Below are 20,881 nucleotides of genomic sequence, written 5' to 3'. Positions count from 1 at the left end.
AATTATTTTAGATTGGTGAGATAAAGGAAGAGAGATATCCCATCTAATAGTTATTTCGCAAAATGACTTCACTGGCCAATGCTGTCCCAGGATACAGCCAGGAGCCAGTAGACCAGTCTTGGTCTGCCATATGTGCAGCAAGGAATCAGCCACCTCAGAATCACCTGCTCACTCCCAGAGAGCACAATAACAAGAATTTGCCATCAGGAGCCCCTTGCAGGAATCAAATCCAGGTTTTCTGATTTGGGATGAAGCCATTCTAACTGGTTTCTTAACTATTGGCCAGATGCCCACAAATATGATTCTTAGACTTGACTTATTCATCTCCATATATGGCCATAGGACTTTTCTTAAATTTATAATTATCAATCTATGATTAGTAATGTAATTATGTGCTAACTGTATTGCTTCTGCATAGTAAAAATTTACTAATATGCATGATTCATTTATTTAAGTCAGTGTAGTATAGCATAAAATATTTCCTAAGGCTTAGAGTGAAATCATCATTTGGGGTTCTAAAACTAAGTGTATCTAAAACCCAAAGATTGGGTCTGGCACTGTGACCATCAATGCCAACAGCCCATGTGGGCACTGTTTCATGTCCCAGCTACTCCACTTCCAATCCATGTCTCTGCCTATGGCCCAGGAAAGCAACAGAAAATGGCTAAGTGTTTGAGCTCCTCCTACCCATGTTTGAAACTGGAAGAAGTTCCTGACTCCTGGATTCAGGCCTGGCTTACCTGTAGCTACTGTGACCATCTAGAGAGTGAACCAGCTGGTGAAAGATCTTTCTCTCTAAAGCTCCCTCCATCACTGTATCTCTGACTTTCAAAGAAATAAAATCTAATTAAAAACCCAAAGATTATTTCAATTCATTATATGGCCAAATATTATTTTATATTATAAATGGATGTATATATGTATGTAAATGTCTTGATGAGGATTAAAGAAAAATATGTTGAATTGTATTTTTTACAGCTTGGAACTGAGACATAATAATATGATTCTATTTGGGTTGTCAAGTATACATCTATAGGAAATAATTCAGGATGAAGAAAAGTATAGGAATTATAATTATATGGGATAATAGCAATAAAAGTTTGATTTAATAGTGTTTTAATCAGCGGAAGTGATTTTTTAAAAAAAAGTATGACTGTCTTTGTGGTATCAATGTTTTTATAAATACATGTATAAATTAATGATTTACTTTACAGTTAGTTACACATTTGGAAAGAAATGTGGAAGAGCAGATTTCTTAGACTTAAGGAGTTGCTACCTTTCCTCATCCTGAATTGCTGCTTATAGATGTGTACATGACAACCCAAATAGAATCATAATATTGTTTCTCAGGTACTATGTTTCCACTCAGATGGTACACAGGTTCATTGACCAGTGTATCCCAGAGCATATCCCTCTGCTCATATAGGCCAAATGTTATGACTTGTGTTTCTGACCAAGAAAAAGGCCATCCCACTGCCTGCTGCTGTGTTACATGAAGACACATCCAGGTCCTGCAAAGGTGGTTACTGGCATGGGCTGCAAGGGGAGAACTGGAAAAGGCACCACAGGCTAAGAGATTGTGTAATTCTTCAGGGTCTTCCTTTGAAGTTGGGAACATTCACACCTTTTGAAAGGGCAGGGGGGAGGGGAGCCCTGAGACCATCTCATGCTGGCTGCTTACATTATTTTTTCTTCAAGTCCTATTCCTAGAAGTCTGGATTTAAACTTGAGCATGACTGTGAACTAAGGCAGTGTAGCTGAGTCTCATGTAGTTCTGCCTCCTTCTTGTACCAGGGCCCTGCCTGGAATGTGTGCAAGAGGGAAGGCAGATAGCACTTGGTCCTGGGGACATTTGTTTAGTCCTGGGAGATCCAGAGGGAAAGCACATTTTCCCACCCAAGTGAGCTTTCATTTGGATTGTAAGCCTGAGTCATATTCAAGTCAAAGGAGAGAAATCAGGTTTGAGGGTTCTGATCTTTTTATATTCTATCATATCCTCCAGCATCAAAGTCAGAAAGTCTACTGAGGTTGATATAGTTAAAGATCAATACATAGGAAGTAGACTGTATTACCTAGAGGTGAATGAAAGTGTGTGTGTGTGTGTGAGAGAGAGAGAGAGAGGTGAAAAAGGAGAATGAAAACAAGGAGGAAAGAAAATAAGATTAAAGAAAAAAATTTATAAAGTAAAGATGAAGAGAAAAAAAAAAACAAAGCTTAGAGGATATGAAAGAATGAGAAAATAGAAAAAATAAAAGGAAAAGAGGGGAAAGGAACACAGAAAGTAAAGAACAGCAACAAAAAAGAAATAAAAAATAATAACAATAAATAAAAAGGGAGAAAGAACATTTTAAAGCATTTTTCCTATCCATGCCAATAATGTTCCTCTTCAAATCTGTCCTTTTCTTCTTAAACTTCCTTCCATTGGGTTCAACTGCTTCTTCCATTTTTATTCATCTAGTGTGAACACTAGACAAATTTCTTTTCTGTATAATTACAAAGAGGAGTAGCAGACTTATAAAGAAGAAACTTGGGATTATACCTAATTTCTGCCACTTATTGTATCCAGATAAATCATTATGGGCTTTAAATTTCGGGTGCTTAATTTGAACAACCACTTGAATCATATGTTAAATGCAGATGGAAATAATAAATACTGTTTCATTAGTCTCCAAGATTGATTAAAATCTTAAAATTCAATGTGATCTTATTCTGTCTATAGAAAAATGGGGAATATTAACTGGAAGAAATGAAAAAATATAGTAGAACACAAATAACAAGAAAACCAGTAAAGAAAGTTTTAAAAATTAGGAAAAGATAATAGAAAGTTACGCAAAAATGAAAAAGCACTTGGAGAAAATAATTTAAGACAGAAAGACAAGATAGTGTCTGTAAGGGCAAACTAGAAAGTCAGTGAAGTAGATAAATCAATTAGAGTTATCATCTAAATATATAAATACATGCTAAAATAATGAACATAGTCTATGTATAAATGTCCTTCACTTACAACCCAAATTAATTAATAACCCAAAATATAACCCAAATATATCAGCAATTTAACAACAAAAGAAAACCAATTTAGCTGAGAAGTAGTTAAAGGACATCAATGGACAGTTCTCAAAATAAGAAATATCAATGGCTGACAAATGTATAAAAAAGGCTTAACATCACTAGCCATCAGGAAATTTCAAATCAAAACCACAATGATATATCACCTCACTCTTCTTAGAATGGCTAAAAACAGAGACTAATAAATGCTGGTTAGGATGTGGATAAAAGGGAATACTTAAACACAGTTGGTGGGAATGTAAACTAGTGAAGCCACTGAGGAAAACAGTGTGGAAATACTAGAAATAAACTTGACAAATGATCCAGCAATCCAACTACTGGGTATACACCCAAAAGTCTTGAACACAATGTATAAAAGAGATACCTGAACCACCATGTTAACTGCAAGACTGTTCACAGTAACCCAAATTTGGAACCAACCAAGTTGTCCATCATCAGATGAGTGGATAAAGAAAATGTGGTATGTATACACAATGGAATATTAACTATAAAAAATGAAATTCTACCATTTGCAACAAAATGGATGCACCTGGAAGACATCATGTTGAGGGAAATAAGCTGGACCTGGAAAGAAAAATACACAGGTTCTACCTTACATGTGGGAGTGAAAATTTTAAAAACAAATGAAAAAGAAGGAAGTGTCTGTGTGTATCAGTATCACTGCAAATATAATTTGGTAAAACTGTTTTATACATTTATAAAACCAGTGGTTAAGAATGTTGTGCTACTGTAGTTTGAATGATCTATGATCACTTAAACATTTACTATATTGGAGTGAAATGGCCATTTTTTTCCATTCAATAATTGCTCATAGCCATTATTTATATTCCCATTAATCTAGGGACATTTAGCTTTTTACTTGTTAAACTTCTTACTCAGTGATGTATTAACCCTTTTTACTGTAATGTAAATTTAAAATATGTTGTCTCAAAAACTGAAAAAATAAGAAGGAAGGAGGGTGACAAAGAGGGAAGAAGGTTATATTGTTGTGTTGTTAGATTTGCATGTATATCATATTGAATCTGTTAAATATAACATAAATTTAAAACTGCATTTCAAAAGAAAAAAATATAGAAAGAAGGAGATATCTTTCTCCTGGTCCACTCCTCAACAGTCTGTAACATCAAGGACTGGCCCTGGTTGAAGCCAGGCATTGGGACCTCCATTTAGGTCTCACACATGGGCGCCAGGGTTTCAAGTACTTGAGTTATCACTCGGTGCTTCCCAAAGTGCATTTAGAGGAACCTTGACTGGAAGCAGAGGTGAAACTAAATTGCAGGCATTCCATATATTGGATGCAGACACCACAAGCAGTGGTTTAAATTGCTATGCCAAAATGCCTGCCCCCAGAACTTCTATTTTCCAGTATCATTTCTCATGGTCAGTACTGTGGCATAGCAGATTAAGCCTCTCCCTACAGCACCATCATCCTTAATAGGTGCCTTTTTGAGTCCCAGATGCTCTGCTTCTGATCCAGCTCCCTTCTAATAGCATAGGAGAACAGTGGAGGATGGCCCAAGTGCTTGGGCCTCTGCAAACACATGGGAGACCCAGAAGCAGCTCCTGGATCCTGGCTTTGACTTAGCCCAGCCCTGGCCATTGTGGCCATTTGGGAAGTGAATCAGCAGATGGAAGTCTCTCTCTCTCTCTCTGCCTTTCAAATAAATAAAAAGATTTATCAATATCATTCTCAACAGTAACATTTTTTAGTAACAGTAATACTTTTTAAATCGTTCTACAAATATTTTCTTTTTTTTGCAAAAATCACTGGGCCACAAGCAAGTTACATGATGAGGTCAAAGCTTAGCAACTTCTTGGATTAATATCAATAATTTAACAATGTTTTGTGAGTCTTAAGTTTTTAAAAATGTCTTACATTTAAAAATTTTAAAAATGACATTCCATTTACATGGAAGCAGACTTTTAGAAGTTTGTTGAGATGTGCATAACCCACGTAAAGCACCACTTCCAATTCCAACATCCTGCTAAATGCACACTTTGGGATTCAGCAGATGATGGTTTATGTAGGTGGATCTTGCCACTAATTTGGGAGTTGTTCATGGCTCCCAGCTTCAGCCTGGCCTAACCTGGCTGCTGTTGACATTGGAGTAGTGAACATATTGATGGGTGCTCTCTATCTGCATGCTTTTTCCTCTTCCTCTTTTCTCTCTCTCTCTCTCCCTCTCTCTCCCTCTCTCTCTCTCCACTCACCTCCCTCCCTCCCTCTCATCTGTGTGTGTGTGTGTGTGTGTGTGTGTTCTCTGTGTCTCTCAAAATATATAAAATTTTAAAAATGCTTTGTCCAGGATTATTAGTTCCAGTATATATGTGTCTGAATAACTTATTGAAGTATCTGCAGGCTGGTGCTGTGGCTCGCTAGGCTAATCCTCCACCTGTGGCTCCAGCACCCCAGGTTCTAGGCCCGGTTGGGGCACTGGTTCTGTCCTGGTTGCTCCTCTTGCAGTCCAGCTCTCTGCTGTGGCCTGGAAATGCAGTGGAGGATGGCCCAAGTGCTTGGTCCCTGCACCCGCATGGGAGACCAGGAGGAAGCACATGGCTTCTGGTTTTGGATCAGCATAGCACACTGGCCATAGTGGCCATTTGAGGGGTGAACCAATGGAAGGAAGACCTTTGTCTCTGTCTCTCTCACTAACTCTGCCTGTCAAAAAATAAAAAAAGAAGTATCTGCACATGTATTTAAAGATACAGAAGACCTGGTGTAAATGTGAGCATCTGACTCTAAACCAAGAACCTCCAAGTTTGTAGCAAGCATGAAGAAAGCCTTTTCTATTTTATGCAAGACAACTCATCTTTCTCATTAAATCATCTTATCATCAAGGAAATAAAGACAAGATTGTTGGTGATAAATCATTCTCAAAGCATTTAACAACATTTTTAAAATGAGAGTTGAGGAAAGTAGAATCTGTGTGTGTTTACAAAAGAAGAAATTTTGGTCTTGGCCAAGTGTTAATACTTCTAATTGGAAATCAAATGACAGAAAATTTTCCATTCATAAATATGACCTAAATTTGCATTATTTAGATAATCTCATTTAAAAAAATCTTAAATGGACCACTCTAATACAATAAGGGAACAACGTTCTATTATTTTACTGCATTTTACAATATCATTGGCAAACTATACCAACTATCCATCATTCTCTATTTCTCCCTCCCACTAACTCCTGGAAACCATGAATGCATTTGAATATATTAGTCTATCCAAGGTATGGTATATAAATTAAATCATCTAATATGTGATCTTTCATCAATGGATGGATCGCTCAACAGCTTGTGATGGATGAGCACTAACTTGCTCTTTGTTGCCAATTTCCACTGCGTCAGCTCATCAGCTGATTCACATTTGGCTTGTTTTCCACTTTTGGCTCCTGAGAATCACACATCCAGGAATGTCTATATAAAAATGTTTGTCATTCTTTTGAGTATATACTAAGGAGTTGGATGACATGATTGCATGACAATTCTGTTTGGATTTTGAAGAACAATCTAATTCTGTGTTTGAATTTTGAAGAACAATCTGAAAAATTATTTTCCACAGTGGCTGTGCTATTGTACATTACTACCAGCAATATACAAACATCAGATTTCTCCATGATTTTTGCCAATGATTTTTAATTTTTATTATAGTAATTTATATGGATGTGAATTCACAAATAGACTTGTGATGAATGATTCTGAGCATCTTTTCAAGAACTTGTTTGCAACCTGTGAATGTTTTTTGGAGAAAAGTTTATTCTGAACCTTTCTCCATTTTAAATTCAGGGTTTTTGTTGTTGTTGGGTAGTGATTGTTCTTTTTATGTACTAGGTACTAATTCCTTATCAGTATATAATTTCCAGGTAAGACAGTACTTTAAAATGTGTGGAAGATGGAATTAAAAGGTGGATTTATTTTGGTACTTTGTAATCCACATACATTATTCTTATAATACACATCCTCTCCATGAACTTAAGTATCCCTGTGTACTCTTCCATTCTGTGAACTGTGTTTCTGGTTTGTTTATAGAATCACTTGTTACACAAAATTTTAATTTTATTGAAGTGCAATATATGTTTTTCTGTTCTCCCCTGTATTTTCCAATGCACAGGGTGTTTTCTCAGGCAGAGGCCAGCTCACAAAATATGGTAAACACAGATCAGAAAGGGGCGATGAAACAAGGAGCAATGAGGCAGGGCAGAGAAGCGAGTATGAATACACAAGGAATCTGGGGGTCTTGAGGCCGAGACACAGAGGCTTCAATGTGAGGGCAGGTGAGGGCCCCCAACATGCACTTTCTGGCAAGAGACAGCCTCCACCATGGAGTTTGTGAGTACTCAAAAATAATATACAAGAGCAGAAACCACATCTGTTTGGTTGCTGGTCTCCCTCCACTTCCATGGCTAGACCAAGTTTTTCCATCCTATTGAAAGCATTGACAAGCAATTCTGGTCAACAACCCATCTTTCAAAAGAAAGATGAAGAAAAGAGGAAGGGCAAATACCAGCTCACCCTGCCCCTACACAGGATCATGAGGAGGCAAGGCTCCTGGGGCCAGAATGAGGCCACAGTTTCCATATCCCAACTCTTAGCCATCCTGCCTGGGGTGCCTCTCCTCCTCTACTCCAGAGCACTAAGGGAGGAGAGTCTGGAGAGGCAGGGAAGTGTGGGTGTGACAGATGTGGCAGCAGCATCCAGGAGACACAGCATTGCCAGTGAACTGCAGTGGAGGTCTTGGCTGGAGTGGAATTCTGAAGGGGGGCCAGGTGTCTCTGGTTCCATGACCACAGTGGGTTCTGGGGTTCAAGTGCTGCCCTGAAATACGCAGGTTCCTGCCCTTTCCATGCAGCTTGCACAAAACAAAAACATCAGTTGGTAAACACCAATAGTACTTTCCAATTGTCTTGTTCTATTTATTATTGTTGTCATTGTTACTGTTATCTGGCTACAAAGACAGTGTGAGACTTCACAGGTAGACTAGCTTTCCTGATAGAAGGGTTTGGGTACAGAGAGCAGGGTTTGTGGATTTTTTTGCATTATGTTTTAAAGCAGAAACAGAAAGGTTGATTGGAGTGGGGTGGAGGGATTTGCTAGAAGTTTCTATCTAAAAAAATCTGCCCATCAAACAAATAAAAACAAAACAAGAAATACCTGTGTGTATCAGTATTGATGGAAATATAATTTTATAAAATGTTGCTTTTTAGCTTTGCCAAACCAGTGGTTAGGACTATTATACTACTATAGTTTCATGATCTGTGATTGCTTTAAAATGCACTTTACATAAGTGAAATGGTCACTTCTTTCCATTCAATTACTGTGTATAGCCATTGCTTATATTCTTGCCAAACTATGTTGCTTTTTACTTGTTAAACTTCTCATTTGGTGAATAAGTAAGCCTTTTATTGTTATGTAAATTTAAAATATGTTATCTCCAAGTGTAAAATGAGAAAGCAAGCAAGAAAGGGAGAGAGAAGGATGGTGGGATGGAGAGGGGGAGGGAGGTGGACAGGGAGAGAAGAAGGGAATATCATTTTATTCTCATAATTTTATCTATAAACTATATTGAATCTGTTAAAAATTAATTAAAATTTTAAATTGAAAATATAAAAGAAACATTCCCCTCCCCAAAGAACCCTTGAAAACAAATTTTTAAAAATCCTGAAAACAGTAAAACTCCAAATAAACAAACAACAAACTGTCATGTACAGAAAGAGTGAATTAAGTTCATTTATTAATAGCAGCTAAAATTTATTTATGTGTGACTTCAGTCCAAATTAGGGGAGCTAATGTAGGCTTGTCACTTAAACAGGAATAATTCATTTTCAAAATCACCCTGATAAATATCTCTTCTCCATTTTGCTCCAAGCCAGAGAAATATTACTGCACACCTATGTAACTCATTATTTCCTATTTTTAAAATAAGTAAATCAATGTCTGAAAATATTTCAATACAAAGAAATTAGAGAATTTCAGGAGTCATCACATTTTTGAGGTACGACATAAGTAGCAGGTGGACACCTGGATATAACTTTGAAATATTGATACAGGCTGAGAGTTCTGCAAGAATATTAGTGAGTGAGGTGCAAATTTCACAGCCTAAGGCTTACTCTTGCTGTCACGTGTTACATACTTTTCCATATTATGCAAATTGTAAGAGACTGGATGGTGAAAACTTGCAAGTGGAAGGAAAGTTTTCTGTACAAACATTGCTGAATACTGAGCTATCTGGGAGAAGGCACTTTCCTAATGTACAAGTATACGATATTTCAAGACTACTCCACAAAGTAATTATTGAACCCTAAATATTACCTCAGGTCCCTCAAAAGTAGCCTTGGTATTAGAAATGTTATTTTTATAATGTTTATTCACATTTCCCCATTGAATATTTTATCTACATACTCACCTTTAATCCAGGAAAATATGAAAGAATTTAGGAGAGTTTTCTGCCTTATCTCTTTAAATTATAGTCCAGCTGACCTCACAGAAGATATGAGGAGTCTTGAATGAACTAATGTAGGAGAAAATAAATGACAAATACAAAGAGAAGAAACAGTCAAAAGGAAGGAGCAACAGAAGATTTAGATTTATCAGCCAAAGTCCTACTGAGTTAAAGATGAATTGCTGATTCTACTGAAACAAAATAGATTCACTTTCAGAGGTGGGATTCACATTAACTAATAGATCCAAATACACTAATTTCTCAAAAGTGAAGAAAAATCATTTGCTGGGCCTTTGTTAAAAAAATTTCAGACATGGAGCTCAAAGTTGAAACAAAATTAAGGATGTGAAAAGATAGTTCTTTGTTTCACTTTTACAACAACCTTCAATGTTATAAAATATGATTGTGCAAAAGTATAGGTGTGTTATGACAGTTGTGTAGAGAGAGAAATGAAGCAGCCAAGGTAGCCAAGTTTGTAATCATTTGGCCTAATTCAAGGAAACAATAGCAGATATGGAGTAACTCAGAATTTGTAAGCTGTTATATATAGATATATCTTGCTGCCTGAACTTTAACAAAAGTTGAACATGAGACATTTTACCACCATGGTCTCTAGTCCAGTCCTATGTTAATAAAAGAAAATTTATATACTTATGTGGGTGAATGACTAAATGTCTGTTCTTTTATAAAAGTAAAGGAACCAGTTGCAACTACTGATTGAGTGTCCAGTTACCCTACTTCTGAAGAGGAAGGCTGGGGATGTTTTTTTAGAACAAATTTTTTCAGTTATTCCATTGTAGTTGTTCTTTCATATTGGAAAATTGCATTTTGGCATTTTCTGCCTGCTTATTTGTTTCCAAAATCGAGACCATGCTTCTGTTTCAAATAGAATTTCATTGGGCACAGATTTTTTTTTTTATGAACACTAAACTACAAATTGACAGGTCATTGTTTCTTTCATTTATTTTCTGAAAATGTTATCTGAATTTGACCTGATCTATTCCCAAATATCAGCTGTAAGCACACTTTATCAATTTCTTATTATCTAATATCTTGTCTTATCACTTCTAGAGATTGCTTTTTCCAATGTATACTCTCTCCTATCACTGGGTTTCATCTTCAAGCACTTTAATATTTCTCCCTCCAATATAAAGCAAAAACCTATGACAACAGTAGCTATTAGAGATGAAAACAAACTTTAACCTACAATAGAACACCAATGGAGTCATAGCATTCATAAATTAGTGAAAGGTGAATAAATACAATAATAATGTAAATAGAATGCATTGATTTGTTAACAACAATATTGAAAAGTAGTTTCTAGGCAGGTGCCATGGCTCACTAGGCCAATCCTCCACCTGTGGTGCCAGCACCCTGGGTTCTAATCCAGGTTGGGGTGCCGGATTCTGTGTCAGTTGCTCCTCTTCCAGTCCAGCTCTCTGCTGTGTCCTGGGAAGGCAGTGGAGGATAGCCCAAGTGCTTGGGCCCTGCACCTGGCTCCTGGCTTCAGATTGGCATAGCTCCGGCTGTAGCAGCCATTTGGAGTATAAACCAATGGAAGGAAGACCTTTCTCTCTGTCTCTCATTGTCTAACTCTGCCTATCAAAAAAAAAAAGTAGTTTCTAGTAAATATATTTTATCACACTAAGATATTTACTTGTGTTTTTGTCTAATGTAAGATGTATTTTGGCTAATGTAAGATGTATTTTGGCCATTCAAGAATCAGGTTAGTAAACTATTTTATCTGACTATTTTATCTGACTTTTCAAAGTCAAATATTGTATTATTATATGTCCCAATATTCCTTGACAATTTTGGATAAACCTTATTGAATTATAAAGGTGTCATTTTTATTTCTACATGCTGTTATTTCATCAAGGAGTTTAAATATGTACTTCCTAATTCATATTTAGTATATATTAAGATTTACCTGTAGTCATGTACTTTTCAAAAAATTTTAAGTCTCCCTTTGTTGACTACTTTTAAATTTTGCTTTATTTTTCTTATATCTGAAATTCTAAAATAGTCCATGAAATCTGTGACATTTAAGAAATCAAAAATATGTTCATGCCTTCCAGGTTAAGACAATGAAAATCTAAACTAGTTACTATTGAGGCAACTGGTTTCTAGGTGATGGAGCCCACTTTTGCCTGAGGGACTAGATGGAGTGGCTACTTTCTTGTTTGTGCCAGATGTGCATTGTACACAAACAGAAAGTTCCTTTGGAATTCACTAAGATGTGGGAAATGTTTGCTGCTACAGCATATTTTAGTCCAACTTAACTCATAGTGAAACATTTGTATGTTCCCTTAGAGTCACTGCAGTATGGTCCTGTTCTTTATTAAATTCCAATGATTAATTTTTCAATACATTTCATAGACTCATTTCTTTTATTTATTTGGATATCAGAAAGAAATAGAGAATGACCTCAAATCCCACTGGTTTGCTCCCACAAATGACCACAATGGCAAGGGCTGTGCCAGGATGAAGCCAGGAGCCTGGAACCCCTCCAGATCTTACAAATGGGTGACAGCTACTCAAATACTCCAGCCATTATCTGCAGCCTCCCAGGGAGCACACAATCAGGAAGCTGGATCTAAAGCAGAGTAGCCAACAGTCATAACCATATGGATTCTTACATCACAAGCAGCACATTAACTGCCATCACCATATGCTATACTTCCCTTTTTAAATTGAGATGTGAACTGACATGTTCTTCTGAAGATTACAGTATCCACAGTGAGGACCACTTGCCCATGGACTTGGGGACAAAGGTGGACTGATGTTCTCTCTCCCTGGTGGAGGGAGTGACCCAGGGCAAATTTAGCACAGTCCTAGTGCTGCTGGGGGACAAATTCACAAGTCCTGAAGTGGGGTGGGAGAGACAACTTTAGGAGCCCCTGAAGCCCTGAGGACAAGGATGCTTTTAGCCCCTTAGCAGACATATATGTAATTCCATAGCATCCTTTCCTAACAGCATAGCCAATGCAGTCAGCTAGGACAAGCAGCATTCCATTAGGCTATAGATATAGCTATGGCTGGGGTTTGGTCTTGGGCTAGGGGCCCCTAGAGAATCAGGGGACTTTTGAATCAAAGCTTGGGTCCAAAGATATGAAACTACAAGTTGCTACAAGATGGTATCAGGAAGTTCAGCTGTGGAGAGACAGTTATTGAGGCTTCTGGAACAAAATGAGAGGTCCCTGGGGTGGGATTTCTGATTCCATCTGGGGGACTAGAAAGTTTAGGGTCTATGGTGCTGTGGACTTAAGGAGGGTGTCTAGAGGTTAGTGTACTTGCTGCTGCTGTCAGTACACAAAAACATGTTAGCCAGCGGCTACCCTAAGCCCAATCAGTTGATGAGTGACGATCATCCTGGCTATGGATCTGTACTCAGATTCCCACCACAAATGGAGTCTTCTCTGCAGAGAGGAGTCTTTGGGACCTCAGGGTCAATGTTAGGTCTCTTGCCCAGTCCCGCTGAGATCTCACACTGCAACTCCTTCCAGGACTGGGATGAGTCAGCTCTGCCTTTCACAGAAAAGGAGATAACTTTAGGGGCCTTTCTCTGGCTCCTCCTTTAGTGTTCTTCCTATAGGCCTTTAAATCACATCTATACTTCCCCACACTCACACATGTGCCGCACATTCATGTCATCCATACAGGCAGACATTGGTTTGTTGCACATTCAGTCCTGTGGGGGCTCTGGGCCCGTGGGACCTGCAAGACTCTTCTCTGGAAAACACAGGACACGTAAAACTCTTAGAGAGACTGCAAATTCCAAAAGCTTTTTTTCTTAGCATGCCTAATATAGTGCAAAACAGCATAGCCAGCTGGCCACGGCTCACTAGGCTAATCCTCTGCCTGTGGCACAGACACCCTGGGTTCTAGTCCCAGTTGAGGCACCAGATTCTGTCCTGGTTGCTCCTCTTCCAGTCCAGCTCTCTGCTGTGGCCTGGGAAGGCCGTGGAGGATGGCCCAAGTGCTTGGGCCCTGTACCTGCATGGGAGACCAGGAGGAAGCACCTGGCTCCTGGTTTCAGAATGGCACAGTGCGCCAGCTGCAGTGCACTGGCCACAGCGGCCATTTGGGGGGTGAACCAATGGAAAAGGAAGAACTTTATCTCTGTCTCTCTCTCTCTCTGTCTAACTCTGCCTGTCAAAAAAATAATAAATAAATAAAATAAATAGCATAGCCAGCAGATTAAAGAAACAAGCAAAGTCCAATGCCTGCATGCTTACTAGTAGGGTCTGTCTCTAGGAGACTTAACAGTCAAGGCCCAGCCACCTCGTCTTGCACCACAAACAGATGGAGGTCTGCTGCTACAGAGGTAAATGTCTTTGATGACTGTTGCACTCAGGGCCTTAAAGTCCTTCACTGGACCTTCTCCTGTGTGAACAGTCAGTCCCTGGATGTAATCTCCTGCATGTCCAAGCTCCAGCTCATTGTCAATGCCATCCTTGGGAGTGGTAAGCAGCTCTTCCCCAGGGTTAAATGCCCCATTGGGTTAAAATCAGGGAGTTTGCATGCAGACAGGATGACTTCCCTCTTTCAAGGTAAGCATGCTAGCAGGAAACCTCCATTCTTAGTCTCTTTTGTCAATGCTCACACCCATATCTCAATGCCCCAACTCCAACCTCCACACAAGCACATGGAGTTGGACACTCTTGGGTGTCTGTCACTCCAACTCTTTCACTCTCATGAAAGCCCAGGGCACAATCTCATAGGCAAGTGTTTCTTATGAGATTGAAGTAAAAGTAAATGGGATATGACTGACCTGCAAGGGAGGCTATGAGCACTTTCAAGAGGCATGGCTTGGGCTGGTGCTGTAGCACAGTGGGGTTGGTCCTCTGCCTGTGGCATCAGCATTCCATGTGGGCGCTGGTTCTTGTCCCGGCTGCTCCACTTTCAGACCAGCTCTCTGCTATGACTTGGTAAAGCAGTGGAAGATGGCCCAAGTCGTTGGACCCCTGCACCCACATGGGAGACCAGGAAGAAATCCCTGGCTCCTGGCTTCTGGCTTTGGATCGGTGCAGCTCTGGCCTTTTCAGCCATCTGGGGAGTGGAACAACTGATAGAAGACCTTTATCTCTGTTTCTCTCTCTCTCACTGTAACTTTAACTCTCAAATAAAATCAATAAAATTGTAAAAGAGAGAGAGAGAGAGAGAGAGAGAGAGAGAGAGAGAGAGAGAGAGAGAGAGATGGCTCTTCTGCATCAAAGCAACTCCTATAGCAAATTCCAAGTTCCAGGAGCAGAGTAACCATAGACCGACCCCTAGACCTAGGGCCAGCCTTCTTCACTGCCCATGCTGAGATGCTTGATTACCTAAAAGGAGTCAGGGAAGAGATGCTGAGGGCAACAACTTCCTGGGCTAAACAGAATGACACTTTCAGGGTACAGAGGGATTCAAAAAGAGGGGAGTGAAGTTCTCTGACTAAGGGGGAACAAGAGCTGGCAAGGCCAGGCTTTGTGGCTCCCTAGGCTTCATGGGAAAGGTGGCCAGCTCACCACAATGAGTTTCACAGAACAGCCAGATTAGTGCACTCCTACAACAGGTACTCCAGGGAGTGGCCAATGCATGCAGAGAGAGTTGCTACATTAAAAGTAGGAGTAGGTGACTGGTGCCACGGCTCACTATGCTAATCCTCTGCCTAGTGGCGCTGGCACACAGGGTTCTAGTCCCAGTCAGGGTGCCGGATTCTGTCCTGGTTGCCCCTCTTCCAGGCCAGCTCTCTGCTGTGGCCAGGGAGTGCAGTGGAGGATGGCCCAAGTGCTTGGGCCCTGCACCCCATGGGAGACCAGGATAAGTACCTGGCTCCTGCCATCGGATCAGCGCGGTGTGCCGGCCACAGCACGCCTGCCACGGCAGCCATTGGAGGGTGAACCAACGGCAAAGGAAGACCTTTCTCTCTGTCTCTCTCTCTCTCACTGTCCACTCTGTCAAAAAAATAAAAAAAGATAAAAAAAATTTTAAAAAAATGTAGGGGTAGGTGTGAAGCCAAAAGGTACAAGGTGCTGACAGGGCAGGTAGAAAGGCAATGAGCTCCATAGGGTCTGAGCACAGTAGCACAGGCCTGGCCCAGTGTCAAGCTATGAGCATGAAATTCGAGTGCCACATCAGGTTTGTGTTGCCCAGCATGTTGATGAGGATTAGAGCCAGTGACTTTTGTGTTTCTCTAAGACCTTCTATGGCAAAAGTCTCAATAAGCACATATTCTCTCAGCCATCTGGTAGGGGATGAAAGCCAGAAATCCCAGTACTCTACATCTTTCAGCTTTTGGGCAGGGCCAAAATACTCAGGCCCATAATGTGGCCAAGTCCATGCAGTGGCTGCTACCAGTGGACCTGTGGGTGCCCCATTCCAGCTTCTAGTCCCCCTTGGCTTCAAGGCAGGGGGATTCCTGACTGGAGCCCATAAAGATGGCTGGGAGCTGGTTATGCCCTCCTGGGGTTGGGCAGGAAGAGGATCTGTGGGAGGGCTAGGAGGAAAGACACAGGATTAATCTGGCCATGCAGGGGCTACTGCATTGAGGCACAGGGAGAAGATGAGAGAGGGGCTAAGGAGGAGCAAAGACAAAGAGGTGGAGAGTTACTAGCCTGGAAGTCCATGTCTGCCTTCCCTGGCAACAGGCAGGGGCTGTGCTGTGTTCACAGTTGGACTTTGTAACATAGATCAGGGAAGGTCTAGGCACAGGGTAGGAGGAGTTGCAGAGTGAGGCTGAGGTAGGCCTAAGACAGAGTTGCTAAGGCCAAAAGCCCAAGTTTCACTCGTGAGGGTGGTAAGTGGGCCAGCAGAGCAGTCTGAGTGGCCATGGAGGTTCTTGGATCCTCAGGCTCAGCCATTAGTGCAGCAGTGGGTGAGAAGGGCTGTGGCTATCAGAGAATAGAGCCACCAAAGGAAAAGAGGTGTGGTCCTGGTTAGGGAATGAATGAAATCCAAATTAAGTTGGAGTTAAGAGAGCTTTAAGGCCCCTCCAGGTTCCTAGTTGCCACCCTGTAAGTCAAACCTGGGGTCAAACACTGAACCTTGGCCAAACATCTCCCTCCTTTTCCTTCTTCATTTGTCCTGCTAACCTCACCTGGAATATTTTTTTCACAGTGAATACAAGTGGCTCTTGATAGGGCTGGGCACTGATGAGAAGTTTGGCATAGCAGATCTTTTCTGTCTGTGTCCCCAGATTCTCACCCTACACTGTGGTCAGGGAGAGGTCTCTCAGGTAGCCTCTCTGTGTATGTCTCTTTCTTAGGTATCCCTCTCTCTCTAAGGAGTCAGCTCTCTTCTCCCCACATTCAATCCTTTTCTAGGAGGCAAGACCTCACTCCTCAATGAGTTGTATTATGAGAGTTAACTGTGAAACCAGTTCTCAAACAGCTTTGTGTATGTGTGTGCTTGTTGAAATCTTTACTTAGTACAGAGTTGGTCTGCTATGTACAAAGTAAACTGGAAATGAATCTTAATGGAGAATGCAACTGGGAATGGGAGAGGGAGGAGGGGGAGGGATGGGAGTGTGGTAGGGAGGGCGGGTGTGGTGGAAAGAATAACTACATTTCTGATGTACTTATGAAATTTGTATCCCTTAAAATTAATTAATTAAAAATAAAATACAAATCATAGAAATATATATATATTTCCATTTTATTTTCAAACTCTTTAAAAATTCATCGACAGGGCTCGCCTTGTGGTGTAGCAGGTAAAGCCACCAACTGCAATGCCAGCATCCCATGTCAGTGCAGATTCAAGTCCTGGCTGCTGCACTTTTGATTCAATCTAATAGCCTGAGAAAGCAGTGGAAGATGGTCCAAGTGCTTGGGCCCCTGCACCAACGTGAGAGAACTGGAAGGAGCTCCTGGCTCCTGGCTTTGGTCTGTCTCAGCCCTGCCCATTGCAGGGGGAGTGAACCATCAGATCAAAGATCTCTCTCTATCTTCCTCTCTCTCTCCCTGTAACCCTGCCTTTAAAATATATAAAATGAACCATTAAAAAAGAAATCACTGACCTTTTGAAGCAAGACAAAAAAAATGTATTGAAGGACTTATAACATGTAGGGGTAAAATGTAGGACAAGCATTATATAGAAACCAGGCAAAGATAACTGGATGTATAGTAATTCAGTTATTATACCATACCCAAAGATGTATAATATGATTTGCAAGTAAAAGATGATGACTCAGGGCTGGCATTGGGACACAGTGGGTTAAGCCACTATGTATGATGCTGACAAAACATATGGGTACCAGTTCAAGTTTTGGCTGTTCCACTTTCAATCCAGCTCCTTGCTAATGTACCAGGGAAGGCAGTGGAGGTGATCCAAGTATTTGGGACCCTGTCACCAATGTAGGGGATCCAGATGGAGTTCCTGGTTCCTGGTTTTAGCCTGGCCCAATACTGGCCATTAGGATATTTGGAGAGTGAGCATGCAGACAGCAGATATCTATGTGTGTATGTGTGTGTCCCTTTTACTAACTGTCTTTCAAATACGCATATAAATATTAAAAACAATGACTACTAAAAAACACAAAACTACTATTTAAGATGTTACAATCAGTAAACCAAAAGAGGAGCACATAGTCCATGTATAAAAATGAATTCAGTGAAATCTGACATGTGTATTTATTTGTATAAGTCATGCAAGGAAGACGATTTGAACAGAAAAATAAAACAGGACAATATCTAAAGCAATAATCCAGGGTGGAAATAATGACTTATGAGATTAGATTGTAGAAGACAGATTTTATATTATCAGCACCTGAAAATTATCATGCTGATGACAACATATTTTACAAGATGAACCCTTGAAAAGAAAGAAAAAACATGCAATTCAACCAAAATTTAATGCACAGCTATATGGAGATTTGACTAGGAACCAAAACAAAAGGAAAAAAGTCAAATATTTGGGACATTTTATCACAGGAAATTCTGCTTGTATAGAAAATGAGAAAGGAAAAGCTGCAGTTTTAATGACTTGGTATATTGTACCAGAAAGTCTATGGCAAAGAAGACAAGTGAACAATGGAGGAAGAAAGGCAGGCATTGTGGTGCAACAGGTTGACCTGCTGCTAGCTGTGCTGGCATCTCCTAGCAGAGTGCCAGTTTGGGTTCTGACTGCTTGGCTTCCAAAGCAGCTCCCTTCAGATCTGCCTGGGAAGGCAGCAGCAGATGGCCTACTGTATTCAGGCCACTGTCTCCTGCATGGGAGAATCTGATGAAGTTCCTGGCTTCTGTCTTCAGTGTGGCTTACCTATTTGGAAAGGAAACCACTGAATGGAAGATCTTGCTCTCTGTCACTCTTTCAAATAAATAAATAAATAAATAAATATGTTTTTAAAAACATAGAGAAGATAAGATAAAAGCATGGAGGAAGATAAGCCCTGCAAGAAAGAGAACAAAATAAGTGCTTAAATTGACATAAAAAAAAACTCACCAAAATTGTTGACTACTACACTGCACATGTATAATGGAAGACTTCAGATGCAAGGATAAAAAACAACCACCAGAAGCTAAGTTCATTTATTGATCACTGAAAGGAATAGAGTTTGGAATCTGAATCCAGCTAATTAATTGCCTTGTAAAATATAAATCATTTTTCTAAGGAGTTCAACAGTATCCACTGTTCCCAAACATATGATTTACAACACCCAGGACAAAATTCAGAAACACTATATATGTGAAAAAAGAAAATCTCAGTCATGATCAAGGGGAAAAGTTATTAAAAGGAAAAACTCAAGTTAATTCAAATGCTGCAATTAGCAGGCAAGATTGTTAAAAGCCTCTAAATATCTTCTAGTATTTAAAAGATTATATAAAAGTACTTGAAAAAATTATAGGGCTTACTAGGAGAAAAGTAAACAAAAAAGAAAAATAATTAAATTCTAGAGGTGTAAAATATAGTTACTAAAATGAAAATCTACTGAAGCTAAACAATAGGTTGGAAAAGGCCAAAAAACACATGGAACTTGAAATATGGTATGGCTATAATATGTCCCATAAAAAGACATCTTGGATTGACCACTCCATTTATGGAGTTTCTGGAACCAGGCTCTGTATTTCTAAAAGAACACATCAGCTTATGGCAGAATACTCACCTATTAAAATGTAATCACTGAAAAAATAAGAATAAAATTGTAAAAAATGCAATTGCTGAAAGTACAGCACATGGTGTCCCTGCACTGTTCCTGGTCTGAGGATCCAATGACAGACTGACTTCCCCCATAGGCCCAGGCTGGGAATCACAACTCCATGTCAAATACTGCCCACCTGAGACACTGTTGTTTCTACCCCTAAAAGTGGAGAACACATGTTCCACTCAGCAGGGCTCCCTATGGCCAGCTGGGTCCATCTTTCTTCCTGACACCAAATTTCAAAGATACAGAATCCACTCAGAGCCTGTGCAGCAGGATCAGAGAGCTACAAGAGCCCAGAATTTCTGAGATGAAAGCAGAACAGTCCATGCTCAGATCCAATCAGAAAAGGCCCTTCCCATGGTTCTGTGCTACAAATGTCATGGAGGGTGAAACTACACAAGCTTCTGTACCTCTCCATTAGGAAACAAGTAGGATTTGCATATCTCATGTATTCAGCCCTGCTGCCTGGAGACCAGCTATGATGCATCAGAGTTGGTCCTCATCCATGTGCCAGCCATAAGGAATTCTGATGATTAATTCTTGGCTTGTGAAACTCACATTTGAAGGAATGGTGGGGTGTCAGTGTTGAGGTATAGCAGGTAAAGCTGCTGCCTTTGATGCTGGCATTCCAAGTCCTGGATGCCCCATTTTCAATCCAGCTCCCTGCTAATGGTCTGGGAAAAACAGAAGATGACCCAAGTGTTTGAACCTCTGTACCCATGTTGGAGACCCATATGAAGCACCTGGCTTCAGCCTGGCCCAGCCCTGGCCATTGCTGCCATCTGGGGGTTGAGCCAGCAGATAAAGATCTCCTGGGGCTGGCACTGTGGCGTAGCAGATAAAGCCACAACTTGCAGTGCCATCATCCCAGTTTAAGTCCCAGTTTAAGTCCCGGCTGCTCCACTTTTGATCCAGCTCTCTGCTATAGCCTGGGAAAGTAGTAGAAGATGGCCCAAGTCCTTGGACCCCTGCAACCATGTGGGAGACCTGGAAGAACCTCCTGGCTCCTAGCATGGATTAATGCAGCTCCAGCCATTGTGGCCATCTGGAGAGTGAACCAGTGGATGGAAGACCTCTCACTCTCTCTCCCTCTGCCTCTCTGTAACTCTGCCTTTCAAACAAATAAGTAAATCTTTTAAAAATGCTCTTTCTGTAACTCTTTCAAATAAAAAAATACATCTGTAAAAATAAAGAAAAAAGAAATGGGGGTGGGTGAAGAGGGAAAAGAAACAAGCAAGCAAGCAAAACAAGCAATTGAGA

At 40.3% G+C, this 20,881-nt stretch overlaps 1 pseudogene; it reads right to left on the bottom strand.

Annotated features, from left to right (window-relative positions):
- The window catches only part of LOC149119231 (uncharacterized), a 216,358-nt pseudogene that overhangs the window by 139,125 nt on the left and 56,352 nt on the right, over window positions 1-20,881 (bottom strand).

The sequence above is a fragment of the Oryctolagus cuniculus genome, chromosome Y (genome assembly GCF_051225735.1).
Source record: "Oryctolagus cuniculus isolate XC-2025 breed Fujian yellow rabbit chromosome Y, ASM5122573v1, whole genome shotgun sequence".
NCBI lineage: Eukaryota > Metazoa > Chordata > Mammalia > Lagomorpha > Leporidae > Oryctolagus > Oryctolagus cuniculus.
The sequence above is the reverse complement of the archived record's forward strand: the minus strand, read 5'-3'. Positions and strand labels throughout refer to the sequence as shown.